The sequence below is a fragment of the Miniopterus natalensis genome, chromosome 1, assembly GCF_054644295.1.
Source record: "Miniopterus natalensis isolate mMinNat1 chromosome 1, mMinNat1.hap1, whole genome shotgun sequence".
Lineage (NCBI taxonomy): Eukaryota > Metazoa > Chordata > Mammalia > Chiroptera > Miniopteridae > Miniopterus > Miniopterus natalensis.
The window spans coordinates 158179946-158193380 of NC_142081.1; the positions used below are offsets into that span (position 1 = coordinate 158179946).

Sequence of the window (13435 nt, forward strand, 5' to 3'; positions counted from 1 at the left end):
TTTTTATATATATGCTATAAGTTATGGGAACCAGTCAATAAGTGTATCAGCCTCAAGTAACAGGAAAAAAAGCCAATGGATTAAGTCGTAACAACACTATTGATGTTTTAATCCACAAGAGAAAGCTGTCTTATCATTGTCATCAAGGAACTATATCTTTTAGCATGTTTGCTTATAGCCTCGTGGTAACAAGTTGTCTACAACCCCAGACATCAATGCTGCATTCAAAATCAAAAAATAAAGATGGCTGGGGATGGGAGAAAACTTTCTTTTATAAAACCTTGCCTTTTTACCCAGTTAGCTTCCCAGAAGCCCCGTGGGCCAAAACAGAGTCATGTGGTCATTCCCATTGTCAGGGAGGCTGGGCAAGCACTGCCTCGACTTTGTTCAGGTTCAGTTCCGCAGCTGCTGCCAGGAGAGGGCTGGCATTCCTGGGTGCAGCCCCAGAAGAGGAGGATTTGTTGAAGAAATCCCAGCCCATGGGAATGAACCCTTGAACTAAAGTGAAGCTGATCCCTGAGCTGATTAAGCATGAGGTCCAGCTCCATGTGGCCCAGGAGGTGTCCTGGAACTCCCACTACAAACACAGCGCCTGGGCCTTCCTGGGAGGTCTTCCTTATGAACTGACTAAAGGGGATATCATCTGTGTGTTCTCACAATATGAGGACATTGTGAACATTCAGCTGGTGCCGGTCAAGGAGACTGGGAAATCCCAACGATTCTGTTTCTCTGCTATGAAGACCAGAGGAACACCATCCTGGCCATTGACAATTTTAATGGGATCAAGATGAAAGGAAGAGTGATCCGAGTGGAGCAGGGGTCTAACTATCGGGCCCATAAGGACTCAGGAGAAATGGATATTGTGACCAAAAAGCTCCAGGGTAAGGGTTGAGGGCCTCAACCCCCCCGACTGAATTCATCTGAGGGCTCGGAGGATGACAAACCCACCAAAAAACACAAAAAGGGGTAAAAAGGAAAGAAAGACAAAGAGAGGACTGATGGGGAGGTACTGGCAGAGGAGCCAGCCTCCTCTTCAACTCCTAGAATCAAGGATGAATTGTGAACAGTATGAAATTCATGTCCCAGAGCCAACTGGCACGATAGCACTTGCTTCTGGGGCCCAAGTCAATGAGAACACTCTTCTAGAAGCCATGTAATAAGATTGCGGGAGTAAAGCTCATTAAATTAGAGGCGCTCCCACCCACACCTTTATCCCATTGTTTTCTCTGTTGATTTTCTGGACAGTCCACTTGAAAACTAGGCACACGATTTTTAAAAATTAAAAATGTTTTCAAAAAAATAATAAAAAGCTAGACACATAACAATCTTCACTGTATGGAAGCCAGTCAATGTTCCACAATTATTCGGTCTTCAAAGCAAAAGCCAACCCAAACCTGAGGCAATGTCCTTGAAGGCACCCACTGCCCCCCGCTTAAGCAGTTGGCAACCACAGAAGCTGAGGCCCAGCTTGGGCTCCTCATTTGACGACGCCATCCCTAGTTTACTGTTCCTGTATTCAAAGTCACCACCCTTTGAGCCCCTCCGCTGAGCCAGGTGATCTACATACTCTGGTTACTTAATCCCCCCTTAACCTCTAGGATATCAATGTTGATAAACGCATTTATGAATGAAAAAGCTCAGGTTCAAGAGGATTAAACAACGTTTCCCCAAGTTATACATCTAGCAAGAGGCAGGTCCAGGATGTGTACCCGGTTTGTTCGCAGTTTGAGGCCCTGCCCCTAAGCACTGAGCACTGCACAAGGGCTTGTCAAGAATGAGTCTGAGAGGCCGTACTGGCCGGCAGAGCCCTTCCCAGCTCCTCGCGGCCCTGTTCCCCTTTGTGCCCAGAGGGACCCCTGGAACCCCGAAAGGAAGGAACACAAAAATGCTCTTCCTGCCCTGGGGTCTTAGGGACAGGGGCACAGGCTGGAGAGGCGTGGGGAAGGCACTCCAGCTTTTATTTCAGTTCCGTGACTTTAGAGCCAAGGCTCCCGCTGCGGAATTTCCCTGCCTACCCTTCTTTCCCGCCTCACCCAGGAGGGAGTAGTTGAGACTAGAACGCAAGTCCAGTTCATCCCAAGAACTTCTCCATGTCAACCAATTCTTTGTTTTTATTGTACCTACTAGACTTTTTAAAAACATACAGCTCGAACTGTCCTCAAGCCAACAGGAGGCAGCCCCCGGCCCTGAGGTCAGCGCGGGCGCCAGGGGGATGGTGGCCACGGTGGCCCAGGCGCCCGCCCGGCGGAGCTGCGCGGCCCGGCAGGCTGCTGCTTCCACCCTGGCCTGCTCCGCCGGGGCTCGCGCTGGCCCCGCTCCCCCTGCTCCGCAGTGCCGCTTTCAAAAGGCAGTGCCAGGGACGGGGAGGGGGACGACAGCAGCGTGGCGAGGGGCTGGCACGGCCGCGAGAGCGCAGAGCGTGGCCCGGGGAAGCCGACTCCGCCTGCGGCAGCTGCCCGCGCTCCTGCCCTTGGTGCCTCCCCGCCTGGGGAGTGGGGCCGAGCGGCCACGCCGGAGAGGAGCTGGGGGACCTGCGGACAGACTCCGAGGCTCACGGGCGTCTGTGTTGCAGGAATTCGGTGTTTCATTTTTTTACCTATTATTCCTTTAAACTGGGTGTATGATACTGTAACTAATCACGTTGTATTCGACCATTCAGTACGTACCACTGAGAATGCTGATGGCAATAATAACTGCCAGGAATTCCCAGCTCCCATCGACTTTAAGACTTGGGATATTTTTAACACCCCAAGTGGGCGGGAAATATAGAGGCTACTCAAAAAAATAATGTTAAGACAACAACAGCACAAGACAATGCCAAGATTTCTTAACATATTAAGGCGCCCATTCTGTCTAGGTCCAAACAGGCTTTATCTTGTCGATGGGCTACAAGGAGAGTTAAGCAATTCAATGTCAAAGAGAACAGTGGGTTGGCACTACTGGGCCCTCGGCAGAAAAAGTTTCCCCACCCCTGCGCTAGACCAAGTAAGAATTTGATTTTACACCTAGTCCAAACCCAAATTACCTTCACATGTTAGCCTGTAACTCCTAAATGTGGTAACATTCAGACAGTAGCTCCAAAGTGGTAAAAGTCACATGGTGTATATAAAACTTCCTTGACTAATACCAAGCGTGGCAGTGTTCTGTTTTACCATTTTCCAGCATCTCTGGAAGAGCCAAGTATTCAAAAAAATTTTGAACCAACTATCAGAGGTATCCCTTGCTACCTGAGCTCACTATTTGTAATTTGTTACGATTGGCAACATGTTTCTACCCAAGTCACTATACAAATTGAAAACTCACTAAAAAGAACCTGTGGGTGCACGCCAGCAAATGCACTGTGCACAGGTGGATGGTAAGGAGCAGGCGTGTTCTCTGCTGTTTCCCAGAAAGTCATCTCTTGTTTAATTTACTGTGCTCTACCCCTTACCTTACCCACATAAAAAAGTGAGATGAACCCCGGAGGCCTAGAAAGCTCATATGTTGGAGAAAGAATTGTACGCGAGGAAACATCCTGGAAGGTGATGAACCCACAGAAGACACTCAGCCATACACTATTCTTTCTGATGACGCGTCTTCCCTGTGCACAGAGGAAAATATGCAAGTGCATTTATAGAATAGGAACCACGCTGCTCAAGCACAGGTACTCTAAACGCCTGATATCCTCTGCTACTGTGACACTTGGTCCATTCCCCTAGGTGTGCGCCACTGATACATGGCGAGAGCTAACTGCTTCTCCGAGGCACTCGGCTCTGCTTTAGCCGTTAGAGTTCGTTTCCCCACGAGGTTCCCTTTCTTCTTTCCCCTAAAAAGCTTATGTTTTGCATTGTCTGCAGAAATCCATTTTCCTTTTTCATTTAATCCATTCTATTTTCCCAAAACTCCCTCTCCTCCAGGATATTTTTTTAGGACCAAAAACAACATCACCGCTGGTTCCTTCTCCCCAGAAAGCCCTCTCAACCAGCCCAGCTGAGGCTCCCACTCCCGAGGTGCCTCAGAGATCCAGTGCTGCCCTCTCCTGGCCGAAACACTGAGCTCAGTCCCGGCGTGTCTCCCCCAGGTCACCCTTGGGCCTTGTCTGACTCCCCCACCTGAACTTCCAGCCAGGATGGGAGAGGTATTCAGAACACCCACATCTGGTAAGGCACAGATTTTAGAGAGTGAGCTAATAGCAATGTCTAGGGAGTCGGAAACCCCATCGTTTCTGGACTCCACAGCACTTTGCTCACAGAGGAAGCCCAGCACAAACAGCTGACCCTTCTAGTCAAATTATTTAAGCTACATCTACAGAAGAGCCATGGAGTTATCAAGTGCAGACTTGCCTTGTTTGTTTCTGCCAGATGAAGTAAGCTTGGTTCCTGAGGGACAGCATCTGGAAGGCAGACCTCATAGAAGACTCCATATAAATACAGAGTCTGCCCTTTCTGATCTGCGTGGGGAAATGAACTCTTGCTTCCCCCAAAGACAAACTGACAGACAAAAGGCAACACTTCTACCAAGGTGGTCCCAAGGATCTGTAGCCAAGGCTAAGTCTCAGCCTGACACACAAAACAGCAACTGACCAGTTTGGAGCGTAGGTTAAATAAAGATATGGCTTTACCGCAGCGGTGGCATTAATAACACACCATTCCGCAGCCTGCAGCACCGGACCTGGCTCCACAGTAGCTGCCCTGTGGGTGAGCTAAGTGGGTGAGCAGATGCGGAGCCTTGTGCACCCTTCCTGCTCTCCAAACCGCACCAACAGCCCTCCAAACATCAGAAGGGCCTGCAGTTACCGCTAGGATGGAGAAGCAAAGACGGAAGTTACACTCTTGAGCCAATGAAGTTGTGACGTTATATAGTTTGACAAATTATTAATGATTCTTGATATTGCATATCTGCAAGACAATCAAAAACCTTATGAATTAGAACATGTTGGATTTTGCTTTCCATCCAGAGATCCATGCATAGAAAATTCAGACCTGGGATCCATTTATTTTGCAGAAAGATAACCACAGCTTTAACTGTAACTGGCTAGCGATAAAGGGTTGAAGGTGAGTTTTTAAAATACAGGAATCCCTGATTTATTTTGGCTAAGTTAATTATCTGCAGAGCCTGCTGTGATGGCTTTAAAGTCTTCTTCCATTATGATCAACAGACCTGAATGAAACTAGTCTCCCTACTAGGGTGATGATTAAAACAAAACAGAGAGCTTCAGTTACATTATCCCTTGTGAGTAGCACTGCTGTCGATCCAGCCTAGTTTCAATAAATTAAGAAGCAAATTCGTCACATTAAAAACTGAGCGCTTAAAGTACTAATGCAGCGTATTCATTCTGCATCTGAACATTTAGTGCAATAACTATACTTTAATTCTTGATAACACTAACATATCATACTGCAATTGTAATTCTTTTATTAGCCACCTATTATTTTAATGAATATAAAATTTATATTCTTCCCCTTTTGTTTTGATTGTTTCTCAAAATGTAGTTTTATGTCTATTATGTCTAATAGAATTTGGCTTTTATTTTTCTGATAATTCATTTTACTGTATTTTATAAGATTTTGGCCCATGACAGCTAAGAAAGAAACTGGTCCTACACCAGATAGTCTGAGATGCACCAGTCTGGGCCACCCCAGCTTCCTAAACTCATTCGATAAAAATGATTATTGCCTAGAAAGTTAACCATTTTACTCCTGTCATCTCATTAGCCCCAGGTCCTAAAACTTCCACCTAAAAATAGAAAATTATTGGGGGGGGGGTGTTTTTTGAAGATCAATCAGAAGCCAGTACTGAGCTCTACCCATTCTCAAATATCCTGAGCAAGTGAGAACAAAGCAACTAGCCTTTGGTGGGAGGAATGGAGGGATATTGATAAATACCACCCCCAAAAGCATCAACCTGGGATAAGAGACCCAGACAACAAAAGGCCCAATAATGAGCACTTTGGCAAATATATGGTGTCCCAAAAAAATGTATACACGCTTTGAATAATTATTAATTCCAATGGCTTAAATCTAAAAAGAAAGAAACATCAATGGAGCTACCAGAAAAATGTATACGTATTTTTTTGGGACACTTTGTACATATCAAAGCAAAGGCTACAGGGAGATGACCGAATGGGGGGTCTAACGTCATGGCCTCATGTTTTCGAAGCCTTGGTTTCTGTTCAGGGATTAAACACACAGTGTCTTGCTATTTAGGGCACAACCACAAATTAGAGCTTTAAACATATCTTCCAACAGGGGGCACTTAGTAACTGTAAAAAAGAGGAAAGCATTAAGATTTTAAAAAAACAACCATGACTGCTTTTGCTAATTTGCCTGAAGTTTGGGGGCTGAAGTGTGGATACGGCCACCTTAAAGAGGGATTTGCTTTACCACGGTGAGACAGAGGGAAATATTTTTAGTTGGAGTCCACGAGAAGATGCTCTCCTTTCCATACAGGCTTCCAGAGGAAAGTGAGGCGCTGTTAGAGGCACCCAAACCCTCCTTCTCAGGACAAGTCAGTCAGCATAGTTGTGGAAACTTCATCATATTGAGAGGCCTGATGTCCCAAACCCCTTGCCAGGTTTCACATTGCTTAGTCTCACCTCCCCAAGGGCTCGCTCTGTGTCCCTGCTGGAGACACAGCCCAGGACTTACCCTCTGACCCTCAGATACCAGGGGCTGACTCAGAAGGTAGTGGGCGGGAGGGACCCGCCTCAGAACACGGCAGCTTCTTAAACTGGTGAGTTTAATAGGGCAGAACTGCTGGGTAAGATGAAAACAGAAATTCAACTCATGCTACCCAGCCTGTGGCTCTTGGCGCGTGTTTACCGGCTCACTTATAATCTGGGAAGGCAACGGGGAGTTTTGGTTACGAGAAAAAAGCAAAAGTTACTCGTTTTTTGTTTTTGTTTTTTCTGTTTCGTTTTTTGTTTCTTAGAAGTCTAAGCTTAAGATTGCCCCAAAACTCTGTTTTTCTGGCTTCTCCCCTTCCTCCCATCTGCTAATGTTTGGCAGTTGGGAGAATCCAGTCAGTGATGAGTTTAAGGCACACATCCACCTTATTAATTCTTTAATAATTATCTAATTAATATTACTTAATTCTTTATTACATTGTTGTTAATTTACCCAAGCTCTACCTTTCCAATATTAGGGCAGAGTAGATACTTTGATTCATGCTGGGTTGAGGTTTATTAGAAAGGCACAACAAGTAGAGTTATAAGATTGCTACTTGGGGTAAAAGACAAACTTAACAAGGAAATAGAGCCAGCAACGGGAATATTGAGATAAATTAAAGAAGGCAATGGACTGGAAGTCCCTATGAAGACACAGAATAACCTCAATTGGACTGAAGTAGGAAGAGCTGAAAAAGCAAGCTAGGAAGGAAGACAAGGTCACTGAGTGAAACAACTGAGTTATTTGGAAAAACAAAGTGCAAGGTGTTAATCACCCTTTCATAAGGAAGTAGAATAAAAGCAATGAACAGTAAGGTGAGTCAGGGAACGAGGGAGGCGTTTCCACAAACATCCCGTCACATCTGCATGCAGTAGAACTAGTATCTGGCTTTGGAAGGAGACCCAGGGTTCAAAATCCCAGTACCTCTTAAAAGGGAGATTTAGAATAGACTTAGCTTCTATGCATCACCTATAAAAGTTGATAACTACCTAGGACTCATTAGTTGAGATTCATTTATCTGGCATTGGGCCAGTACTTGAATGCTTTCTTGGTTAAGTCAGTGGACGTAGAAGCTAACTGCTGTAATACCTCAGAGTGAGATTTCCACATCAATTCTAGTTTATCAGGTGAAAGGTGCTGATGGCTTCACTGCATCAGACAGGTATACTGTTAAGTGAATCCAGATTTTACTATTAAGTAGGAGAATTAAGCACGTGTGTGTGTTAATCATTTATGACAAGCAGCAGCCCTCAACTGGTTTCTTAATTCAAACATCCCAAAGATCTATTACATGGAGTTAAGCCACAATCAGAGGAAACAGGAGCAAGATCTGGGCATCCTGGGACCACGCCCGCGCCTTCCCTTCTCCTCCTTCCCCCCAAGCGTGCGTCTCCTAAACTCTAGGGGGCCCTGGCAACCAGGGGAGCCGTGGGCAGTGGCCGCTCATCCCAGGCTAACCCCCGACCCTTCCCCCCTTCTGACTCCAGTGAGCTGACAGCAGCCGCACCTGGGCTCACTCCTTTCCCATAACGTTTCTGGAGCCAAAGCAGCCCCGCCTGGGCTCTCTCCTGTTGCTTCTCCTACCCTAAGCCCTGCCTTCTTTCACTGTCTCCAGCTTTAATAAGCATTCTCTCAAAATAAAATTTTTTAAGAAGAGCAAGATATGTTCCAAGTTATGATGACATTTATTCCACCTTTTTATGTCTATTTGGTCATTTAGTCTGATGCAAACATGCATATGACTAAGCTTATTACACTTAGCCAGTCACCTTGCCACACCAAAAGCTTCCGTTCCCGCAGTGGTAGGAGCTCCCTGCTACCCACAGCTGGCGTTTGAGCCAGTGTGCAAGAGCTGAGCAAGCCTTCAGGGCTGTGTGGTGCAGGGAGTGACTGCTGCTCCCTAAGACATTCAGTTTCCTGCTGAGCAAGGTGGGAATGACCCTACCTCATTATGCGTGGTTTTGGTTTTAGAGATTTGGTTTGACACCTAACCCTTAACTACAATATTAAGCATTAAGTGAAACATTTGTTGTTCTACAGCCATGTTATAAAAGGTGATTGTAAGGGCAGTTTAATTGTACACAAAGACACTGAGGAAATGACTCCTTTTAGGTAAGGTTGAGAGACTGACACGACTTAACCTCTGGGCCTCGGGGTGTTTTTCTCTATGAAGTGATGAAACCACCTCATAGGGTCGTTACTGCTAAGAAGCAGATGAGCCGGTCTGTGCGGAGCACCCAGAGCAGTGTGTGCAAAGGCCCGGCGGCTGTGGCTACTCCTGGTCCGTGCCCAACCTCCCATAGAAGGCCGGGGCCCCCGCCTCCCTTCGCACAGCCATCGCCGCGGCCCTGCACGGTTGAGCGATGACCACGCCTAAGACTGAAAGCGCTTACCACATAGGGGAGGGAGGCTAGTCAGTGTCCACTAGACATTCGAACAAAGTGGTAAAAATGGATTAAGGACGGGGGACAGAGCACAAACAAATGGCCCAGAGAGGTGCGGGAAGCTGGTATAGTTCGGGGAGAGAGGAGCTAGTCTGAGCGCGGATGTGGAACTGGGGGAACACTGAAGAGAACCAAGCAAAGGCTGCGGGGTGTTGAAGGAGGGTCTCTGGCGCTAGGCCCCTGGCCACCCCCGGGCCACCGAGCTCCCCTCAGGGGGCTCCAGCCCCGAGGCCAGGCGTGTCTGCAGGGGGCTCCCCGCCCACCGACAGCCTCTGAAGAGGGGGGCCTGTTTCACTACTATTTGAAGCCAGAGCTCGGCAAGTGTTAAATCTGGCCTCGGGCACAGTAACATGCACACGGATTTGTCGAAGATGTCCCGGCCCAGGGAGGGGATCCCTGCACGACAGGGAAGCTGATCCGTGAGCCAAATGGGCACCCAGGAGGGGTCCTGGTGCCCCCCCTAACAACACAGCGCCTGGACCCTCTGGGAGGTCTCCCTTGAGAGCTGACTGAGGGGGACATCACCTGTGTGTTCTCACGATATGGGGACATTGTGGACATTCATCTGGGACAAGGTGACTGGAAAATCCCAAGGACTCTGCGTCCTCTGCTGTGAAGACCAGAGGAGCACCCTTGTGGCTGCTGACAGTGTTAATGGGATCAAGCCAGAGGGAGACCGACCTGAGTGGATTGGGCCCCGAAGGACTCAGGAGAAATGGATACTGTGATCGAAGAGCTCCAGGGCAAGGGCTGTGGGCTCAAACCCCCCTGACTGAACCCATCTGAGGGCTCTGAAGATGACAAGCCCACCAATGAAACAAGGAAAGAAGATAAAGAAGACTGACCTGGGCATCCTGGCAGCCCAGCCAGCCTCCTCTTCAACTCCCGGGAGCGAGACAGTCATGGAAAAGGTGTTGAGAACCCTCAGTTACTTTCCAGTTGGCACTAGGCCCTGCTCTGAAAAGCACAGCAGCAGCAACTCAGGGGGTCAGGAGCAGATAACCCTCAGTTATCTTTCCAGTTGGCACGTAGACCCGCCTCCCAACCCCACCTCCCCGAGGTCAGCACAGCCTGCCGGGGGGAGCAGAGCAGGGACTGGGAGACGAGCTGGAAAAGGAGAGGCCCAGGAAGGAGCACAAGTCCTCAAGCAGGAGGGAAGAGGGGAAAACAGGGCTGTGGACAGAGGTGGGAGCGGAGGCACATACTCTGGCCACACGAGGGACTTAGCCACAGAAGGGAAGTGGGAGTGGAGGTGAATCCCACAGGCCTAGCAGCGCAGGGCACCCCCCAGACCTGGGCCCCCGAATCCCAGTGCCCACAGGCATCACTGAAGCTCCAGCCTGGGCAGCCACTCGGTAGAATTAGAAATGAGCTACGTTTTAAAAATATAGTCAAATTCAGTTATGCTTTTACTGGTTATGTAAAATCTCTGAGGCTGCGTTCTTTAATCCCTTGAGCATTAGAGTCTTTGAGAGAGCTGTAGTTTCAACAGCCAAATGTCCTGGATTTTTTGAGCAAAATCCATTGTCCCTGGAAATATGCTTGGGTTCATAAATATTGCCCTTGAATTTATGACCCAACACTAATGATGAAATGCCCAGGAAAGGGGAAATACCAGGTAATTCTAGAATTGCAGTTTTTGTGCTAGGTGTTTCGAACCCTCAGTTACCTTTCCAGTTGGCACGTAGACCATGGAGTAGAGAAGGTGGCTTACCTGGGTTTACACAACCTGATGTGAGTGTGGTAATGATTCATAAAATCAACCCGCTCCCTCCCCAGCCCTTCCTGTTTTTGAAAATTTGAACACCTTTTGCTTTTTGGGGTGGATAGATGCCTCTGCATTTTTTTCTTGCAATCTATTTATTTATTTTTATTGAGGTGAAATTTACATAACATAAAAGTAACCATTTTAAAGGGAACAATTCAGTGGCATGTGGTATACTCTCAATGTTGTAAAACCACCACCCTTATCTATTTCCAAAACATGTTCATCACCCCACAATGAAACCCTGCACCCACTAAACAGCTATTCCCCATTCCCTCCTCCTCCTTATCCCTGGCAACCACCAATGTGCTTTCTCTTTCTATGGATTTACCTGTTCTAGACATTTCATATAAATGGAATCATACAATTAAAAATACCACAAAGGCGGTCATTCTGACAAAGCCCAAGTAAATTATCTTAAATGGTTTCAATGTTCTGGTTCCTCAGAATTTACCTCTTGAAAGATTTCCACTCCACCTGACAGAAATACTAAAATTACATTCTACGCAAGTCATTTTAGACCAACATCTCTCTGAAACTGATGGCAAATAAAGTTTAAGAGGAATAGCCAGCCCCAAAGCTACCTTTTCTTTAATCCAACAGGACAGTGCACCAGCCGTGCAGCACTTGAAATGGGGCTGGTCTGAACGGAGATGTGCTCTAAGTTTTAAATGCATATCAGACTTCAGACAGTACTGAAAATATAAACTCATGGTTTCATATTACATGTTGAGATGATAAACATTGTCTATTGGGTTAACATTAAGTCCTGCTTGTTTTTGTGATGGGGCTATTATAACCCTTAAGTTATATATGCAGCTTGTGCTTGTGTTTCATATGATGTGTTTCCTGGACATCACCGTTCCGGAGCTTCCTGTAAGTTCTCTGTGAAGACAAAGTGCAGAGGACACTGACCTAGAAGCTTTCCACAAATACCTTCAGGTACAAGTAGGGAGTTCTTAGGGATGAAAAAGCTTGATTTCAGAGAGCTAGACAAAATCACACAATTGTTCCATTTATACCACACCCCATCTCCTACTTGGGAGTTCCTGGACCCCAGGACCAAAGATGAAATGAACTAGAAAGACAAAAGACTTAGAAAGAAGATGCTTCTGCCCAGCAAAAGAAACCATCATCAAAATGAAAAGGGAACCCACTGTACAGGAGAACATATTCGCCAACAATACATCTGCTAAGGGGTTAATTTCCAAAATATATGAAGAACTCAAACAATTCAACAAAAGGAAGACAAACAATCCAATTTAAAACATGGGCAAAGGACTGAATAGACACTTCAACAAGGGGGACATATTCATGGCCAACAGACATATGAAAAAAGGCTCAAGGTCACTAATCATCAGAGGGATCCAAATTAAAACTACAATGAGGTATCACCTCACACCTGCCGGAATGGCTACCACCAATAAATCAACAAACAAGTGCTGGCGAGGGTGTGGAGAAAGGGGCACCCTGGGGCACTGCTGGGGGGGATGCAGACTGGGGCAGCCACTGTGGGAAGCAGCATGGAGGCTCCTCAAAACATTAAAAATGGAGCTGCCATTTGACCCAGTGATCCCACTTCTGGAAATATATCCTAAGAATCCTGAAACACTAATCAGAAAAATATATGCTCCCCTATGTTCATAGCAGCATTATTTACAATAGCTAAGATCTGGAAGCAGCCCAAGTGCCCGTCAGTAGATGAGTGGATGAAAAAGTTGTGGGACATTCACACAATAAAATACTATGTGGCTGTTAAAAAAAAGAAGGATCTCTTACCCTTTGAGACAGCATGGGTGGACCTGGAGATTATTATACTAAATGAAATAAGCCAGACAGAGAAAGACAAATATCACATGATCTCATTTATATGTGGAATCTAATAAATAAACTGATGAACAAACTAGATCCAGAGGCCTGGAGGCCTGGAACAGACTGACAGATCTCAGAAGGGAGGGGGAGGGGAGACGGGAAAAGATTAACCAAAGAACTTATATTCATATATACACAGCCCATGGACACGGACAATAGTGTGTTGAAGGCTGGGGTGGGGCAAAGGGGAGGAAAATGAGGGACATCTGTAATCCTGTCAACAATAAAAAAAATTAGATACACAAAAGAATTAGACCTCTTTAGACAATTACTGCTCTTCCTTTAGTTGACTATGCCTAATCTAAACATCCTCTCTCATTTTGCCAAGCTGCTTCAGAAACCTGACCAGCAGCACAGACCAAAAACCATTCTGGACTTTTCAAGCTTCCCCTTCTTCTCAAAATGTAGCCTAGCTTTTTACCAGGCCATCACACGAGGGAAGTGAGACCACAAGTGGAAAATATTCAGTAGTTTCTCTCCAGGACAAGAATCATTGACTGAATTCTAAAGGTTCAGCTGTTTAAGGATAACAATCGGAGAAAAATACATCTTCTCCAGAACTGTAGGAGAACTGGTTCTAAGAAGAAGAGCTTTGAGAAGCCGGTTGTGATAAAGAAGACAGCAGTGGGCTGGCACCCGGGTTTATTGTAGAAGAAGCAACTTCCTCTGGAGAATAAAGGAGGAAATGGAAGGAGAATTGGGTTGAACAC

The 13435-nt window shown here is 46.4% G+C and overlaps 2 pseudogenes; both read left to right on the top strand.

The window, feature by feature from the left end:
* Positions 1-485: 485 nt before the first annotated feature.
* LOC107532958 (RNA-binding motif protein, X-linked 2 pseudogene) lies at positions 486-1063 on the top strand (annotated as a pseudogene).
* A 5220-nt stretch (positions 1064-6283) lies between these two features.
* On the top strand, positions 6284-10315 carry LOC148094459 (RNA-binding motif protein, X-linked 2-like; annotated as a pseudogene).
* The last annotated feature ends 3120 nt before the right edge of the window (positions 10316-13435 follow it).